This window comes from Ischnura elegans, chromosome 6, assembly GCF_921293095.1.
Source record: "Ischnura elegans chromosome 6, ioIscEleg1.1, whole genome shotgun sequence".
Taxonomy (NCBI): Eukaryota; Metazoa; Arthropoda; class Insecta; order Odonata; family Coenagrionidae; genus Ischnura; species Ischnura elegans.
The window spans coordinates 56,408,085-56,428,322 of NC_060251.1; the positions used below are offsets into that span (position 1 = coordinate 56,408,085).

Genomic DNA, 20,238 nt, shown 5'->3' on the forward strand with positions numbered 1-20,238 from the left:
ATATTTGTAAAGTACAATAAAGCTAAGAAGAATTATATAAAACACGAAGCGCTCCGATCATAAATAACGAAATGGTCGAAAGTTAAAACAAAACACAGTATAACGGCTAAAAAATAAGACTAGCTCTAGACTAATGTAAGATAGAACTTAGACGACGTGAAAAATATCCTTGATTTGCCATCTTACTATGGCGGACGTGATCACGAGAATAAATGAAGGAAATCAACTGCAAAACAGAGATATTTAAGATGTCGTTGTTATGACGGATAGGAAAAGTGTCTCCGTCATTAAAATTAATGACGTAACTCGCTAGGGCGACGAGGACGCATGTTTACCTTTTTTCCATTGTTCTAAACTTGCTCGGATTTTCTTTAAGAATTGCTAACCCTTGTTAAGTTTTGCTTTGCATGAATGTGGGCGTGTAATTTACAATAATATTCAATCGCCAGGAGTAGCATTGAACCGTTACGAATTTAATAGATTACATATTCAAGAATATAAATATCGGCAGAAAGCCCTAATTATAGCTTATTTATACGTGAAATTCGGATCGCTTTGTCCGTCAGCGACGAGAGTGGCGATTTTTGTAAACCCAATCGAATGCGCAGTGGTTTACACATTTAGCGGCCGTCTGGAGAAACTTCCATTATAAACTCTTGAAACTCTTCTTCAAAATGCATGATTCCCCTTTTTATCCACGTCCGGTTTCCGGGACATATGCGTTTCCAATTGCCTGCCGAACAAGTTTCCCCGAAAGAGATAAATTGCTTTTTATTTGCTTGACGTGTGGAATTCCTGTCTTGAAGGAACACGCGAATCGACAGCTGGAGTGCGAATTACGATTTCTTTTGATGGAGTTTCTCCCGAAGTCGGGTGAAGAGGTGTATTTCCGTATTGACTCTAAGTGCGAAAATACTATGTGATTTCTACCACTTCAAGTGTAATCACACTTTCACGATTGCATCGTGGCATCAATGTTTTTATTTGGACCCCTCTCATCCGAGCAATGAGGAGGAAGAGCTAATTTTTTCCTCATCCCACATTTGAGTTGGGTGAAATTTCATCACTGATTGGGTTTTTCAGAGGGAACGGGAAAATAGCTGCTTGATAGAGGATAGGGTAGTTGACCAGAATTTAATCATATTAGAACGGCCGTTCGACATATCGGCTCTTACGTAGTATATTATTTAATTTAATAACTCATTGTATTGATATATTTTATTATAGTAAACTTAAAAAATATTTTGTCAATATTAACCATTTTAACCTCAATAATAGGGTGATTTTCTTTTATTTTTTTATTGCCTAAACCGAAAGATCATTACTCCTGGAGTACGTATTTCACACTTTTGGATTTTAAAATGAGGATATCTATATTTCGCGATTTAATTTGAATTACAATTATCAAGCGTACGAAAACGCGGCGACTAAGTATGAACGCTGGGAAAAGCCTCTGTGACGTCATTCTGGTTCCGGCTGCTGCCGTGTGAGACCACCTTGGCGCGAGGCCATGAGCATCGCTACGATGCTCATAGCAGAGTACCCTGCTAGCAGGTAGCGCTTAGCTTAAATAAGGATTATTAATACCCTATCAAACTAAGGAAACTTTCTAACCGTAGGCAATTATTAACAGATTTTTTCCTGAGCTCTGCGCCACATGAATGCATTGGTAATCTGAGACGATGTAAAACTCCTGACTACTCGTATAGCATCTGGGTCCCTGAGACGTCACGTGGAGTGGCATCGCATGGGCGTCAATCTGGCCTTTTTTAAATAAGGTTAAAATTGACCATTAACATTCGTCTAAACTGGGAATTATAAAACCAAATAATTTGTATATTATGAATGCACTAATGTTGGGTAACGAATCGCAATCAACGCCTTTCGTTTTCTTTGATGAAGGAAACTACCCTAATAGCCATTGAAGAATCAAGTTACTAACTTAATCGGAGTTATTTTTCTTTCTCATGACCTCTATGTTTAACGTTGATTAGTGTCTTGGAGTTTAGGTCTTGAATAATATAGATGAAAATTTTTCCAACTTTTCGGCATATTTACATACCTTCGTCAGGGTCATGAATGATTATGAATATGTCAATTTGGCACATGAAATCATAAAAGGATATTACAATTTCTTTATTACAATAAAATAAAAAAGAGGAAGCAGTCGGTTGTACATTAATAAAAAAGAAGAGACTAGAATTTTGACGAAAGTTAAATTTTTCAAGACCTACACTCTAAAGTACTAATCAACACTAGATTTAACTCAAGTTATCTGCCTACATCCCTTAATTTTGTTTAAAGTTTGGATACTAAAAATCATAATATGATTAAACTAGGGACGGCCCAAACTAGGGCATTTGATGAAGGAAACTACCCTAATAGCCATTGAAGAAACAAGTTACTAATTTTATCTGAGTATTGTTTCTTCTATGAAGGAAACTACCCCATTAAAAAACCGCTTATGGATCTGTAATAAAATAGCTTTGTATTGTTTTCTATCCTAGTGGCTATATTTTATTAAAATACCCTCCGTATTTCTCGCCATTGTTCCAGGAAGAAGAATAGCAGAAAGGGGGTTTAAGCTCCGTAAAACCCATGAATAATCTACATCAACATAATACCCTGCGTGACACCTCTAGGGTGTTTGGCAGGGGGTGACCAATCACCAACACGCACACCGCAAGGCCATAGAAGTATTACGTACACTAACAATATACATGCATATTCATAAAAAAATTGCCAATAGTTAGTAATTCCTAGAGCAAATTCATGCAAGGGTACAACTATGGAGAAAAAATATGCAATGAGTCATCCCAGCGAGTGACACCATTAATCCTATTAATTGAGACAGCGTTGCTGTTCTTAATAGTACGAGGGAAGTATGACATTTTAAATGTCTCTGTTGTGCAGCCTATTTCTTTTATTTTCTTCTCATGATCACGGCTACCACAGTACTACGGTAAACGAAGGATATGATTCACGTCGTCTGAGAAAATATCTTATTATTGAGAACTTTTCACGTCGTCTCAGAAGGATATTTTTCACGAACTCTTCTCGGAATTCACTTTGAAAATTTAGCATGGGTATATTATACTCTACTCTCCTGTGAAGCAGTAGCGTAGCCAGGAATTTTGTTCGGAGGGGGGGAGTCCAAAACAATGGGGGAAATTTTTGAAAAACAGGGCACTAAGTAGAGGGTTTGAAACTAATTTAACACTTTCCACTAGCGAAAAACTTTATTTTTCAAAGACGTCTTTTGTAAATGCATCATTTTTCAATAATTGGTTTTCTTTTGTGAGGAAAAGTAAGTGTGCTTTTATATTTTGGGGGGGGGGGGTCTGGACCCCCCGGACTTCTCCACTCGCTACGCCACTGAGTTGAGGCTTTCCACTCCAACGTGATATGAAATGAATGTAGCGCGCAGAGTTAGGAATTCACTCTCTTTTTAAATTTTTACCTGTTTTGTCGGTCACGGATTCGAGTCCCATCTAGAAAGATTACACCTATTCAAGGCATTTATATATGTGATCGTTTACGTTAGTTGTGGAAACTACCGAAGTAAATGTCTCATAGTGCTATTTTGTGTTGCAAAGTAAGTGTGTTTTGATATTTCGTGGAGGGGGTGGGGACCCCCCCAGGCCCCCCTCGAATCGCTATGAACTCATCATCGCGCCGCGGACATTTTTAAAATTGATTAAAATACGCCAAAAGTGGCTAAATAAATCCAGTTTTTAACGGACGGACCTCTATGAGGTCGTCTTGAGATTTTTCCTTAATCATTCTTTTTCTTCCCTCAGGAAAGGAGTCTTTCACCTTACCCATAAATCCACGAGACCATCACAAAAAAAAAGAATTCCCACCTCACATCTTCGGCAAGTCCCATGGAATTTCGATATGCTGCCCTTCGGAGAGACCATACTCCCACGGTTATGCATCGACGATCACAACGCTCTTTTTTCCTTTCCTGCATGATGCTTAGTAAGATTAGATCTTTATCCAGCCAAAACTTAACAAAAGAAACAACAGAAGGAAAAAAATTCAGTTCGCCATGGCCATACTCTTTAGTGACCATACTTTCGTCACAAACTCAGTGCATGATGTAACTTTATTGTAGTAGATTAAGGATAATATATTGAATTTTTCTAACGAATCATCCTAATCGGCTCATACACTGCCAAGATATGCATTCAAAAAGCCCTAATATTTAATTCTGTCAATATTAATTGCAAGTAAGATCAAATTTAATATTAAATTGACATTATTGCAAGCCATGCACAAAATATTCGTTGAAAAGAAATACAGGTTCAACTTTTGCAACTGTTCTCTCAAAAATGGGCGGTATATATATTTTACAGCTTGGATGAAGACAATAACCGATAGTGTATGCAGCGGTGTCTCCTGGCGGCACATAAGGGGTTGGAATGGAATATTATAAATAAATGTGTACAATACATTGATCATCACCAACCTTCCTCAATTATAGGATTTGTTTGACGCAGCTCTCTACTCATTCATTATGTTGCATGCGATGCATGGCAGTTAGAATTAATTTTGAAAACAAAAATGCGTACTAATGAATTTCTGGAAAAAGAATACCACACCACGACATAGCTATACCACTCGGGGACCCAATTAAAGACAGTTGAATCCGTGAAATATCTTGGAGTTAGACTCAATTGTGATCTATCGTAGAATAAACATATTCGGGAAATAACACGTCAAGCTAATCGTAAAATGAATTCTTTTTAAGAATATTAGGAAAGTGCGACGACAGAGAAAGAGAGAGAAATTAGCTACTTCTCCCTCGTTAGACCCCATTTCCAGTACGCTGCCAGTGTTTGGGACCCTCATGAAAAAGGCTTAATAACAGAGTTAGAACGCGTGCAAAGAAGAGCTGCCAGGTACGTGAAAGGTCGTTACGATAGTCTTGTTAGTGTGACTGACCTCATAGATTGATTCGGATGGGAATCTCTGTCAGACCGTAGATTGAAAAATAGACTAATCCTTGTAGATAAATTCAAGAGCAGTGTCTTTTCTAACGAAGTTAGCCATATCTTACGGACGCCAGCATACTACGGAAGATCAGATCATATAAATAAAATTAGAGAGATAAACTGTAGAACAGACAGATTCATAATGTCTTTTTTTCACGATTGATAAGAGATTATTACGGCAGCGTTAGAACTCTTAAATAGATAAGGTGACTTGCAGTGTAGCATACTTACTTATGTAAAACTTAATGCATGTTTCTGAATTTTATTATTATTTCTATCATCATGTGGTAGTATAATTTTTGGTGTGGTGTGCTTGAGGGAGTCCAATTGCACGCTGCATGCAGGTGATTGATCACCCACTGCCAAACGCCCTAGAGGTGGCCTAGCAGGGTATTAGGTAGATTTAGATAATAATTGAACGCCTACATAATTCTTCCTCTTTACATCCTTCATCACCTGCTGTTTGCATATCATCCGTGGGTTCTGCCTCTACCGTTCTTCCCTTCTACCTGTCCCGCAGCGATAACTTCTATTAGACCCTCGCGTCTCAAAATTTGGCCGATTGAATTTTCCCGTCTTTTACCGAAGATTTTCAAAGTACCCATCTCCTTATCCTCTACGAAACTCTTCATCAGTCACATGATCTATCCATTAGATCTTCATAATCTTCTACAGCACCACATTTCGAAATCTACCGACCTGATCATACGCTACAGCCATTGTCCATGCCTCACTACAAGGGAACTACTTAAAGGAGGCCCAATTCCATCCCTTAGAAGTCTGATTTCTGTTGCCACTTCGGTTGCATATTAATCGGCTTTCAAAAATGTCAGCGGCGTGGTTAGCAATGCGATCCATTTTTTTCCAACATTTTGCAGTACAATGTTTGTGAATGCGAGAAATAGTATTAACAAGTAATGAATTTGATGGATCAAATCATCGTGTGCATAAATTTTCGGTTAACATCCCTAATTATGCCCTATTTCCCCGTGAAACTCGAATCAATTTGTCCGTCAGCGATGCGAGTGGCGACTTATGCAAACCAATTTTAATGTGTATTGGGCGACAACACATTACGAGGCCGACTTGAGGATCCTCTTTTTTTTAATATTCGTGTCTCACTGGCATAAAGAAGCATTTTCCACGCATAATTCCTCGTGAATTACTTCCTAACTTCGGAGCTTATATTCGCGCCTGTTAACCCAGGAGAGGGCGCGAGGCGAAATGTAACGTGAGAAGGCGCGGGGGATGTATTCGACACCCCAAAGAAAATATTTTTTAAAATATTTCCTTGGAATGATATAGTTAAGATATAGTTATCTTTTTTGAAATAGGTCCACCAAATTAAATTGATACTAATAATTATTTATATTAAATAAAAAAGAACCATGGGGTAATATACACCCCGCCCTTTATACCCCCGTAATATACACCACACACCCTTTATGAGGAATGCCCTCTACGCTTCTACTCACTTTTTCCTTCTCGCGTTATCCATCTCTCAGATACCTGATTTATAGACCTCCTTCTCCTTTTCACCTCATAAATTGATGTATACGGTACCGTAATTGTTCATGCTTTTTACAATAAAGAACCACGCTCTAAATGTAAGCCCTAATAAACGAGAACACACACCCGTTCACTCACCCACCTGGAAGATATACCGTGACAGGAAAAAATCCATTTGGGTCTCAAAGCGTTTCTGCGAGGCATGTGAATGATCGTGTGTTTGTGATGTTTCTATTTTTACGTAGGTTGCATATAGGTTCATTAAAATGCCTTCCTTTCTACCAAAGCCATTCCATTCACTCAATCCCTTTACTTCCCCACTAAATCTACATGAAAGCCTTCGAGCCACCTCTGGCCAATTTGGTAGGGAATGACCAATCACTATCATGCATAAGAATTCCCACATGCACACCGAACTCATAAAAATATAACACATAATAAAAAAATGAAACAATTAATTTAAGCCAAGTTATTAAACGTGAAAATATTGCTTCGTATATAGGTAATTGAAGGATCTACGGCCGTTTAACAGTTGAAAGAAAATAAATTCCCCAAGGCCGTACTCTTTGCTGGACAAAGAGGTTGGAGGGAGGGGGTGGGAATTTGGAAGGATGACCAAAGAAAAAGACAAACATATGAAACTAGGAAAACCACGCTCACACTCACGCACCTAGCGGATTTGCTCCGAGGAACAAATTTCCGCGAAGGTCTCAATCACACACACACACACTCAGGTTTTCGAAGCATCCGCTTACGCCAGTGACTTTGTACATGAGACGGTGGCATTCCCATTGATAACGAAGGCAGAAGAAATGACACTAAAATTCCACAAGAGACATTGTGCTTCAACCTTTCGCAAGATGAAATTGTCTTTCACCCTACCGAAATGCAGGCACACTTCCTCCGTGTCATCTTTCTACTGCCTCTGACGACCATGACATTTTCTCTTTTCTCCCTAATAACTTTTCCAAACCCATTGCCATATGCCGTGGTCATTCAAGATTTTACTCTTATTATAATATATCCTCTATTTAATTCATTAGGAGAAATCATTTAAAAAAGGTGACAAGAGAAATCCCAGAATTCGTATTTCAATAAACGAAGGCCCCATTTATTAGAAATATTGGTAAATTTATGCAACCAAAACATGGTTCTCGTAATCAAATGTAGAATCAAATCTTAATAGCCCAAGGACAATGAACGGCCGTGAACTCACCAATGATTGAGGAACATACCTACTGTTATATATTTCAGAGAGATTCGTATGGGAGCTAGAGAGAGGAATATATATGGAAATAACCCATTAGCCGACACATATTATAATTAGCAGAGAACACGAATTATACACCACGAATAATTAGCGAAGAAATCGCAATAATTAAGAAGCCTGTTGATTGATAGATAGACTGGGGATCAAAGGTTTTATTGCCATATTGTATCCACCTGTTTCAAGGCGAGTTATTTCGTGCACGATTCAACTTTAAAAATTCATCCACTTAAATTCGGGGCAGGAAGTGTAGTTAAGAGTAGTCTCGAGATCCCGAGCAATTTTTGGAAGAATATGAACAAGATTTCAATAACAAGAGAGAGCAATTTTGATAGCAAATAGCAATATATAATAATCGGGCAAATTTAGAACCATGTCAGAACAATGTAAAAATAAAAATGATGCATTGAATCTTAATAGCGAGTAACGCCATTAATTTTATAAATCGAGACATCTTTGCTATCCTTAATCATGCGAGGAAATAGTGACATTATAAATCCCTGTATTGCAGTCTATTTCCTGTATTTTCTTCTCGTGATCACGTCTACCATAGTTCGAATGATATCCGGAAGTATTTCTACATCTACATCTACATAATACACTGCGAGCCACCTCTAGGGTGTTTGGCAGGGGGTGATCAATCACCAGCATACAGCATGCATTTGGACTCCCACATGCACAACACATCGTCCAAAAAACGTCCCGTATACTAACAAACTATACTACTATATGCTGTTAGAAATAATAATTGAATTTAGAAACATGCATTAATTTTTACATAGGTTAGTAGGCTACACTACAAGTCATGCAATCTATTTACGAGTTCTATTGCTGCCGTTATAATTTCTTATTGATCGTGGAAAAAATGACATTCGGAATCTGTCTGTTCTACAATCTATCTCTCTTATTTTATTTATATGATCTGATCTTCCGTAGTATGTTGGCGTCCGTAAGATATGGTTAACTTCGTCAGAAAAGACACTGCTCTTTAATTTATATAAAAGGTTTAGTCAATTTTTCAATCTACGATCCGACAGAGATTCCCATCCGAGTTTATCTAATAGATCAGTTACACTAACAAGACTATCGTCACGACCTTTCACATACCTGGCAGCTCTTCCTTGTACGCGTTCTAGCTCTGTTATTAAGCCTTTTTCATGAGGGTCCCAAACACTGGCAGCGTATTCCAAATGTGGTCTAACGAGGGAAAAGTAGCTAATTTCTCTCACTTAATTTTCGTCGATTTCGTCGAAGTTGGAGCCGAGGGAAAGTCGCTAGTCGAATATAAGTGACGTAAACGAATGAAAATAGTTGATTCATTTTCTATAAAAAATGGCCATAAATAATTGGTTAAATTTTCGAAATTATAAAATTCTGTAAATATAGGAAAATTATAAACGAAATTATAAAGGCTGAGGGGCGGTTTTGTTTTTAGTTTTTATAAATTCGTGCTCTTAATAACCTTCTTTGGCTGCTACTTTTTTCATAAGACTATAGAATTGAAGCCATTCATTCCAAAACGATAAAACTAATGCTTCGGTTGAAGTAAATGTCGGGGGTGGTTCACTTGTAGATTGGAAGATGGCAGAAAAAAGATGACCGAAGGCCATACAAGGAGGTGGCCGCCGAATACATCTACATAATACCAGAGAGGAGTAATAACATCCTCGATAATACTCTGTGAGCCACCTCAATGGTGTTTGGCAGGGGGTGATTATACACCTACATGCAGTATGCAGTACGCTATTTCTCGGGACACTTTCCCAATGAAATGCTGGCTTACAACAGGCAGACGCTAACCCGGTTGAAAACCCGGGAAGAATTCACTTAACATCTAGTTAGTTGGTTTTTTATTGTCATATCCTTTTCATTATTGCAACATTCCCATTCCAGTATGTCATATAACTGATTAGGATGTTAAGAACTTATTTGATTGAGCCATATCCAATTTACTTTGAAGCGAAAAAGCCGTCACAATTCACTGCGGCACCGAGGAATAGCTTCAGCATTATTACCAGCTCTTGCATCAGGTAATGCTAAGCTTTCATGTTTTGGCTGTGTGCCACTACCATCCTTTGAAATCATCAAAAATTTCTCAATCCGATGTTTTTGAGATTTTTCCTGCTGCATTATTACTACGTGGATCGTATATCATTCACTGGTCTATGAACACACTGCATTCGAAAAAAATCTCTCTGAAGCGACGATTGCCGGGGGCGTGGTGATCATGGAACACGCGACGACCTCTGCCACCGCTGTCCGCGACACAACAAAGATTCACGGATGACTTCGCGAACCAGCACTCCGTGAAATCTAACCGGAAAAAATAGCTACACGAGCCATTTCGACAGTATCATTTCGCTAGCGCACTATCCAAGTGCACTGAGACCTACTTAAACGACCACCTCTATTGAGCAGACGCTAATCCCTGGAATCGAACATATCTTTCATTAAATCTGAACTCTAAACTTATAGACTAAAATCTAGACATATAGACTGCAAAACAGAGAGATTCAAAATGTCATTCTTCCCTCGAATTATTAAGGGTCTCAATTAATAGGATTAATTGGGACAACGTTGCTATCCTTAATAGTACGTGGGAAGAATGACATTTTGAATATCTCTGTTTTGCAGTCTATGTCTAGATTTTAGTTTAGATTGGCAAGTTTTGTCTTTGAATGGATATGCATGTATATTTTGCTAGTATTCGTAACATTTCTATGACCGTGCGGTGTGCATGTGGTGGTCCTCTTGCATGCTGCATGTCGGCGATTGGTCACTCCCTGCCAAACACCCTAGAGGTGGCTCGCAAGGTGTTATGTAGATGTAGATGAAATCAATTTGAAATACCCTGCATTTTAGCAGCCATATTTTATCCTGCCAACGGATATTCCTCAAGGATAAGGAGAAATGTGATCGAAATCTATCAGAATATAGTCCTTTATATTTTTAGCGTCTAGCATAGTGTATCGGTTCTACATATACAAAATACCCTGCGATCCACCTCTAGGATGTTTAGCAGGGGAAAGGTTCCAGAGTTTCGAGCATTTCAAAAGGGCTCGCTAAAATAGCTGAGCAAAGGCGGAAGTGGATGATCATTGTGTCTTTGGGAGGCCCAGCTGGCGATGGGTTTCCCAGGGGAAATGATTTGAAAGGATTGCCCATGTGGTAAAGCGTTCGAATCAGACCGTGCGAGGTGTACCAACTCAATAACGATCATAAGGGTATGGTTCATCAACAATTGCAATCCACATCGCGGACCGAAATGTTTCCACATTTTTATCATCATACAAAATTTGTGCATTGACTCGATAAATCGGTCCAAAAAAAACGAAAAATAGCTACTTTTAAATTATCATGAAAATAAAATTCTTATTGTTACCTTAGTACAACATTAATTCTTAAAATAGTGATTACAAGAGTATTGCTCACGAGCTCTGCATCCACATATTACCGTGCAAGCCACCTACAGAAGTGTTTGGCAGGGGATGAACCATCACCAATGTGCATCAGAAAATTAAAATTTTCTTCCACTAACATGCACTAAGCTACTGGTCCGCTACACCTGACACATAAGCTATTTGATTAATCTGTATAGTAATTATGAAGACAACCTTCCTATGAAGCTAGAACATGCAAAACAAGCTGTTATAAATACTAAGATAATTCAGAAACAAATATTAAGGATTAAATAAGTTAGTTAGCTAAACTACCAGTCAACTAACCCTATTTCTAACCCCTAAGGTTGCCGTTTCTAGTTTATAATCGATCGCGGAAAAAAGTACGTGTAACCTTGCTGCATGAATGTTTTGGCCATGACGTCAGTGAGACGCCTTCGGCGTCAATCACCTATCTGAAAGCACTATCTGACTTCCACACAAATCGTCGTCAACTTCAGCTCGAGAGCAAAAAAATAACGTTTATTTTTTCGAAAAAGACACTTCGCAGTAGGGACCCTATACTGACCTCACCATGCATTATCCCGCTCAGCGAGGAGTCCGACAACCCTTTTAGGACAATAGTGAGGCTAGCTTTGGTCATTTGTACGCGAAAGTCAGTCTCCCTTGAAAAGGATCCATGAAAATGATCCTTCGCGTCTTTTGAGAGACGTTAAGATGCCATTGTCAAGAGAACCAGAGAAATGTTTTTGTTCGAACCGTCGCGACGCGTCGTTAGGCGGCGCCAATTCCTGTAGGCGGCTCTTGGTGACTCATAGCTTTTTTTCTACACACAGAGTAATGACAGGGCCAAAAAATCCCATTGTGCCTAGCTCGTTGATGCACACGGTCAGCTAAGGATAGAGCTAAAGATAACGGACTGTTGAAAATGACTTCAAACCGTACGAACCAAAGTCTAAATAAAGCCAACTTGATCCGCATAAATTCATATGGTAGCGTAGCTTATGTTGTTTTTTCGTAGTGTATGTAGTTTTTCCCACGGCATATTTCCACGGCAACGGCATATTTTGCAAGTTCCAGCTGCACAGGCATATTGCTTTCATAAGTAGGTTATATATCAAACCAATATCTTTGCCATATATAGAGAACATGTTGCTAAATATATGCCTCCCTCTAACAGTGATACAATGGAATAAGTATAAAAAACGGGCTCTAGTAATCGCATGAGTTTGACAAAACTGCCTCGCGAGATACCAATGCTTAAATAGTTCAATATTTCACTTTCTTGAAATCAAAACCCAGCACTAAATTATGAGTCTTACGTTTTTCAAATACCATTGATGAAAATGTCCGAAGACAAGAAAATCCAAATTCCATTTGAATGCAGTTGAAAATAGATTAATATCTCCGAAACAGGCTGTTAGATTTATTTAAGCAACTGTTTACGAGGAGGAAAGTAGATGTAACCACACTCAGGGCTGCGATAAGAGTATTGTCTTCGGATATTTTCACTTAAATCAAACTTTGGCGACCAACAATTTCATTCGCGTAATATTTAGTGATGTTTAAAATATTCGTTGAAAATAAGTGCCATAAAGCACGCATTTCTAAATGCATTCAGATGAGAAGAAATAGGATTCCAACTCTCCTACAGCAGTTCCCTACATTTCTGCCAATCATTCCGAAACATTTCCGGAGAAAAGATTCAAAATACATCGAGGTCGACCCAAGAGTCAAATTCCTTCTCAAACTCTTCTCAAATTCCTCCTTACGACAATTTCCTCGAAAAAGCAAACAGGAAAATTGAGCTGGACGGCGTTTCTTCTTCCAGCGATTCAACTCAGTGACGTAAGAGAATATTAGCTCACAAGGAGATGGTGCATTTTCTTCCTTGAAGAGAATGCCAACAGACAACATGGTGACGGTCACTTATCCCTCAATGACGCGTGAATTAACCTGTGGGAGGACTTAAAGGACAAACACTAAGGACTCAGTTTCCAATAGAGAGGAATTATAGCGTCTGCACAAACAGAAACATTGTCATCAAAATGCACTGCCAGTCGCCTTATAGACGTGCGGTCCAGTGGAAACAGATAACAGCCTTCTGTGTGATGGAATTGAGCCTCCTCTATGCAGTCCCCTTGTTCATAAGGGTCCTACAACGCTATCAGCATAATAATGCAAGTGATTCTACTCAGGCTAACTCGTTCAAGAACTGGGATGAGACCAGGACCGCTTCTTTGCCTATGCGCAGTTATCGAATCGGGTTTAGGACTGTTGGTGAGATAACGAGAGACGTTTATTTTCATATTCGGACATCTGCGGTGGAAATCCCTTCGGCCAATAAAGATCCGTGAACTTTCCGCATCAAAGGTCGGGGTCAGAACCCACAAAATTCGGAACTTGCCCGCAAATGAGTAATCTAACCAACCGGCCGTCTGCAGACGGAGATCTCTTATCTGGTTTTCCTCCGAAAACAGGTTCTTGTTTTTCCAATGAAACACCGAAATATATAACGAAGGAAAACTCCAAAGAAACTGGTATGTTTTTTTTCCGCCTTCTTCCTAATTTCGAAAGTCTAGTTTCTATTTCGTCACTAATTTATAGTCGTAGTTATACATATTCATGATTCTCACCTCAGCTTATATTCTGACCTAAGCTTGAAAATGAAAGTGGAGTAAAGGTTTTCTCGATAATTTAAAGTTAGACGTCAAAAAAAAAAAAAAAAACTGATGAAATGAAGGACCATTAGCGCCCTAACGGAGTTTTCCAATGAGAAACTTTTTTGGACTCCAAATCGATTCGAATCGTGATACCAACAAAAGCGTTACTACCAATATCAAACAGTTTTAACGGTTTTACCTCGTTCCATGATATTAGAGTATTTTTAAACAACCGATGATACATCAATCGCACAAAAGTTTAAAAAATTGTTTAAAGCATGTACATACGATGAGCATGGTGGACAGATTGTGGAAAAGAATGGCTTTCAAAAAGCCGTACCTTATTCAAGACATACCACCTCAATGTAAACTAAATCAACAGTTACAGTTTTATCGGAATGGAATTTGAGTTTTTTTTTTGGATTCGCCATCAAAGTCCACTTCTAATTCAATAGGATTATTAAAAAAGAATGATAAAACTTACGTCAACTACAGCATTGATCTTAAGCACTATAATTTTACCAGAATTTGAAAAAAATTAAAATTCCAAACGATGGAAAAAAAACAGAATTGAGTGATAATATAATTAATCCCAAAAGAATATGCGTGCATATTGTGGAGACAATATTGATTACTCCGCCATTTTTGGAACACATTGTTACGTACGGTAACAAACAGATGTGACATAACTAAAACTAAATACAAAATTTAAATACTTAAGGAAACTGACGGTATCTTTAAGGTAAATGAACAGAGCAGGACATAAATACTTTTAGATTGACCACGGTTTTACAAAGCCGTAATTTTAACCTACATCTGTATCGTAAATAAAACCAACGAGATATAAAGTAACTGTGTCTCCTTTATCGAGGCGGGGAAATATACAGGCAAGTTAAGGCTAAAGGCACACGTGAGAAAAGCGAAATTAATCTCGGAGTCAACGCACTCATAAAACAGCTGCGTAAAAATATCAATGAAATGGAGGAGGTATTAAAGACTCACGAAGGAATAAAAAATTATTACTGGCTCTTTTTGCATTTTCGATTATCACTGAATTCTTCCCCACCGATTAAAAAAAAAATTTCCCCATCAAAGGTCGGGGTCACTGGCTGGTTTATGCAAAGCTTAGCGAGTAAGTAATCTTAGGCAAAATATACAAGCAGATGATCACAAACGATGAGTGGTGGATTTATTCAAATGCTTGGGCAACAGGACAGAAGGAGAAAGATCACTGCACTAAGTAAATCAGGACGGCGAGATCATTTGCAAAATAGGACTTTATGTAAGAGAGGATCGCTCCTGAAGAGAGTCAGGTAATGGCTAGTGAAGAATAAGGAGCGTTGTACTTTGTGGTGCTAAAATGTGGACGCTGAAGAAGGACGAGGCGTACAAGATTAAGATCAGCGTAATATCCTGCGAGACACCTCCAGGATGTTTGCCAACGGGTGATCAATCACCAGCATTCCGCATGCAAGATGATCTCCACATGAACACCACACGGTCATAATGAATTACGCATAATAATAAAATTTACGTACATATTCATTCAAAGGCAAAAATTTCCAACGGTTAGCAATTCCTTTAGCCAATCCACGCCATTCAAAAACTGAAAAAATAGAAACATGCGTGGAGTCGTCATAGCGAGTGACGCCATTAATTGTATTAATCGAGACACTGTTGCTATCCCTGATAGTACGAGGAAGGAAAGTTAAATTGAATCCCTCTGTTTTACAGTCTATTTTCTTGTTTATTATCGTTTATGAAATATAATAATAGGGTAGTTTCCTTCATCAAAGAAAACGATAGGCATTGATTGCGATTCGTTACCCACCATTAGTGTGTTCATAATACACAAATTATTTGGTTTTTGAAATACCGGTTTAGACGAATGGCAAGGGTCAAATTTTATCCTCATTTGAAAAAGGCCAGATTGGCGCCCATGCGATTCCACTCCGCGTGACGTCACAGGGACCTAGTTTCTACACGAGAGGATAGGAGTTATACATCGTCTGAGGTTACCAATGCATGCATGAGGCACAGAGCTCAGGGAAACATGTCTTAATAATCACCTATTAAAACTGGCTAAGGTCGGAAAGTTTTCTTCGTTTGATAAGGTATTAATAAACCTTTTTTGAGCCAAGCGCTACCATTCAGCAAGGTACTCAGCTATCCGCTAGCATCCTGCGTCCTATCAGCGCTCAGAGCCTCGATCAAGGTCACTTCACAAGGAGAGAGGGGGAACCAGAAATGCGTCGCACGGACTTTCCTACTTACGCGTCGCGTTTTTGCGCGCTTGAAATTTTTCACTTTTCATTTAATCGCGAAAAATAGATATCGTCATTTAGGCAATAAAAAAATAATAGGAAACCACCCTATTATAAAATGCGAGTTATATATTGACTGTAGAAAACTTAGCGGCCTGTTCTTAGATAAAACGGCGAAGTAGTCTTATTTGTTCAATATCAAAATATTTATCTGGGAAACACTCCAAGATCTTCACTTTCCTCATCCTTTATTTTGGTATTATTCCCGTAACCTCGACCTTGACTCGTTACTTCAAGACTCGATCATTCCACGCGTTCTTCTAAAATTAGTGTAGGCCCAAAGCCAACTTCACCACCACTCTCTTGTCCATCTCGGACTCTCGACGATGGAGAGAATATATTCTCAAATGCTGCCAGAGAGGATCCGATATCGCACACAATAAAACCGCCGCGAAAGACGAATGCGCCCGTGGGTTTGCATTTGAATACCGGATGCCGCGCGCGTGTGTGGTCACCTTGGTTTCCCGGCGTGGGCCATAGACTTCGCGATAGCGAAACGATGAATACCGCAACAACACACCGATAAAAATAACACGGAAAATAAAAATATGAGGACCAGTGGCGCAGCCAGGGATTTCGTTCCGAGGTGGTCCAAAACCAGGGGGGGTGAGGCGGGGGGAAATTTATATCGTAGGAGCTGAAGGAATAAAAACTTTGCATCTTTCACACGGTGTTTTACTGTGTCCTAATGGAAAAAATATATTATAATTGTGTCCTACATTATTTCGGGAAGATTTTTAGAAAACAGGGTACTAAGGAGAGGGTTTTAAAATAGTTTAACTCTTTTCATGATCGAGAAAACTTCATTTTTGAAAGATACCTTTTGTGAATACATGATTTTTCAATGTTTTGTTTTGTTTTATTTTATGGTGGAGCAAAGTAATTGTGTTTTCATATTTCGGGGAGAGTTCGGACCCGCACCACCTCTCTATGCCACTGACTAGGACCCCGCAAAACTTCCTCAAAATCTCATACGCACAGATGGCCAAATACATTAATTCATTCGAGTTATCTACATCCACGATTCTCGGCACGGGTGATTTCACACCAGGCATGCAGCACCTATAATGGCCTTCAACGACTACATAATACCCTGCGAGCCATGTCTGTGGTGTTTGACGGGGTTGATCAATCACCCCTATTATGATTTGTCATTTGTCACCCAATTTTTACGATTGGGATAACTTCTCATCCTATAAAACACAGTAATTCGAATCGCATTCAGCAAAAAATAATATTGCAATCATCGATTAAAATCTTGGCTTAATATCGGAAAAAATATAAATCACGCCCGCTTTACACAACTTACAGTAACTCAACTCAAGAATTAAGGTTCAGTACTAACTTCTCATTAAGCTTTTGACTAGAAAAGGAACGTCGCATCCACACACTTTTTATTTATAGGACCGAACAAAGTTTGAACGTGTGAATATTACTATCACGTGCTACGTCATTACAATACGCCATTGTTAAATTTTAACGACCACTGTAACTGAAGAATTAGGAATTTAGAAATTGGGAAAGTCTACCTGATCGAAGGGAAAAATTTGGATAAAATCTTTTTCGGATATTTCAAACAGAATACTTAGTGCATGATGCTCAATATTTTGAGAGAACCTAATTATTATGGATAAGATCACATGAATAAAATAAGGAATATAGAGTAACTATTATATAGGCTCGGTATGTACGGTTAATAACTTACATAATTGTAAATACTAACAATATGCATACATTTTTTGGCATGATTTTGATGGGACATGAACCACTTACTACGCTAACTTTTCGTTTTTCTATTACTAACTAGTAGTTTTATTTGCATCATAGCATTTTCGTGTCCTTATCACTCCTCTTATTTCTGGTCTGATCGCGTGTCTTTGTCCTATGTGCTTTGACTGTGTCCGGCAAGCGTGCGCGTGTCTGATTAAGGCTAGGTTGAGTGCTACATGCCTGTTGTGGAATCATCTAGGGCCACACACCCTGGCAGTGGTTTGCACGGTACCTTGTGATTGTAAACCATTTTCTTGTTGATTATTTCACAGTGTAGCCCTTTTTCTCACGTTGGGTATCGGGAATCAATTGTAAAGGAACGACGTACCTGGATAGAGATGTTGAGATTGAGAATATGTTGCAAATTGGGCAACTGCCTTTGGTGTAAACATCGCTAAAAAGCTAATGTTTAACATTTAAATTTACCTAATCAAACATTGAGATACGTCCATTTATAATAAGTAAAGAACAAAAACTGCAAACGTACCACCAAATACCCGTAGTATGCTTTTAAACGAATTTATCCTATTTTCTATCTTATTGTACTATATTTACATCCTAAATCTATCGTTTCTGCTGTCTATATTTTCCTAATATAGTCCTTGTGATCGTTTTTACCATAGTAAAATATCTTGAACATCGAGAAAAAAGAATTCTACTTGAAATTTCCGCAAAATATTTCATATTTTTAACGTCACGAGCGAGGGTCACGGGGGGCAGCTACCCTCCCTAGAAGCAAAAATCGCGAGTTTTTAAGCAATATCAGTACTGAATTGAAACAAAAGTATTCAACAAATTTTCTCTAAAGTCATGAAAAATGATATGTATTAGTGTAAGATATGTGACCAAAATAAAACTATTTTTTCAAAAATATAATCTCATAAACTAATAAAGCGCTGTTATAATTTTCTCAAGATGTTGGTTTCATTCACCTTTTCCATGCTAAAATGTCACGACTTGGCTTGCCCCCCCCCCCCCCCTAGACCATGGATTGCCTCCCTCTAGTCGTGATCCTGGGTACGCACTTGATTTTTAACAAATCTTGCTGCTCGTCTCTGCATTCTATCTTTATGCGAAACCATTACTTTTTCATACCGGTCCCATACACTAACGGCGTGCTCCAAATGGGGTCTCACGATAGAATAATAACATGGTTCTTTTACTATTTCAATGAATGATTAAAAGAACGAAGCATCTAAAGAGTAGAAGGCTGCTGCTGTAAATAGAGTCGCTGCTCGTAGTCGCTTACCTTATCTAAAGCTTCCGGGAGGCGGACGGTGTGGCCCGAAACGTGCAGGAATCGGTCAAGCGGGGAAGTGTCGCTGCGTGCTTCAGGAAGGAAGACCGGAGAGTTGTGATGGGATGGTGAATAGGAGACCTGTGCGAGCGACCGCTAAAAACCTCCACGGACTGCGCCGAGTCTGTTGCGAGCTCGGGCGGGGAATGGGTCGAGTTCGTGCGCTGCCGGGGACTTTCAGAAGAGGGAGAAAGGGGAGGGGTAGGGGAGGGGAGAGTTCGCAGGAAAAGCAGGGGAAGAGAGGTGGTGGGGGAATCAGTCTTGAAGGAATCGGAGGGTGGAAGGGGTCGGAGAAACGAAGATGGTCAAGGTGGGAGGGAAAGACATGAGAGGAAGGAGTAGATTGGGGTGGGGAATTGGGTACGCATTTGTTTGTACTTAGTTAGTGCCTACACGGTCTAAAGTACGGGTACTTCCCCGACTTAACCACCGACGTGCGACCATCCGACTATCGATGGAAAAATGGATTTCGATCGAAATCGAAAATCGAGTTTTAAAGGTCACAGATCGAGGAAATTGAGATCGAGCCATTAAACTAGTTACATGCCTATAAGAAAAACAAGGACCAACAAAGTGAAACCAGAAAAGGGAAAAAAGAAAAGAAATACATGAATTTGGTCGACATAGTGAAAGCCATATATAAGCTAATAATTGGGATAGGTTAGCTGCACGATGATTCCACTCGAAATTGGTATAACAAGCTATGCATGTACGGTTAATAACTTATAATATTTGTAATTACTAACTATCTGCACCAGATTTTTGGCATATTGCAACTTGTGCATGGGTGACTTAAGGCCGCTATACACGGTGAATGATCATGCGAATGATCTTGCTGAATGATAATGCCATCATTCACGGGATCATGCGAGCAAAATAGAACGTGTTCTAATTTTCATTGAATGATCATGCGCAATACGCTAAATTTTCGCTTTTTCTATCACTTACTCGTAGTTTTATTTGAATGCTAGTATAGGTGGTATTTTGTCCTCCTATTTGCGACGAAACGCTCG

At 39.0% G+C, this 20,238-nt stretch overlaps 1 protein-coding gene across 7 annotated transcripts in view; it reads right to left on the reverse strand.

Annotated features, from left to right (window-relative positions):
- LOC124160739 (inter-alpha-trypsin inhibitor heavy chain H4-like) overlaps positions 1-19,386 on the reverse strand; it is a 79,958-nt gene extending 60,572 nt beyond the window's left edge. For 4 of the 7 annotated variants that reach the window (XM_046536738.1, XM_046536737.1, XM_046536736.1 and 1 more), the window contains exon 1: positions 19,178-19,385. The gene's annotated coding sequence lies outside the window, so the exon portion shown is untranslated. Of the gene's footprint in view, positions 1-19,177 lie in introns of all 7 variants that reach the window. The other 3 variants (XM_046536741.1, XM_046536740.1, XM_046536739.1) reach the window with 1 other exon arrangement.
- Between the last annotated feature and the right edge of the window lie 852 nt (positions 19,387-20,238).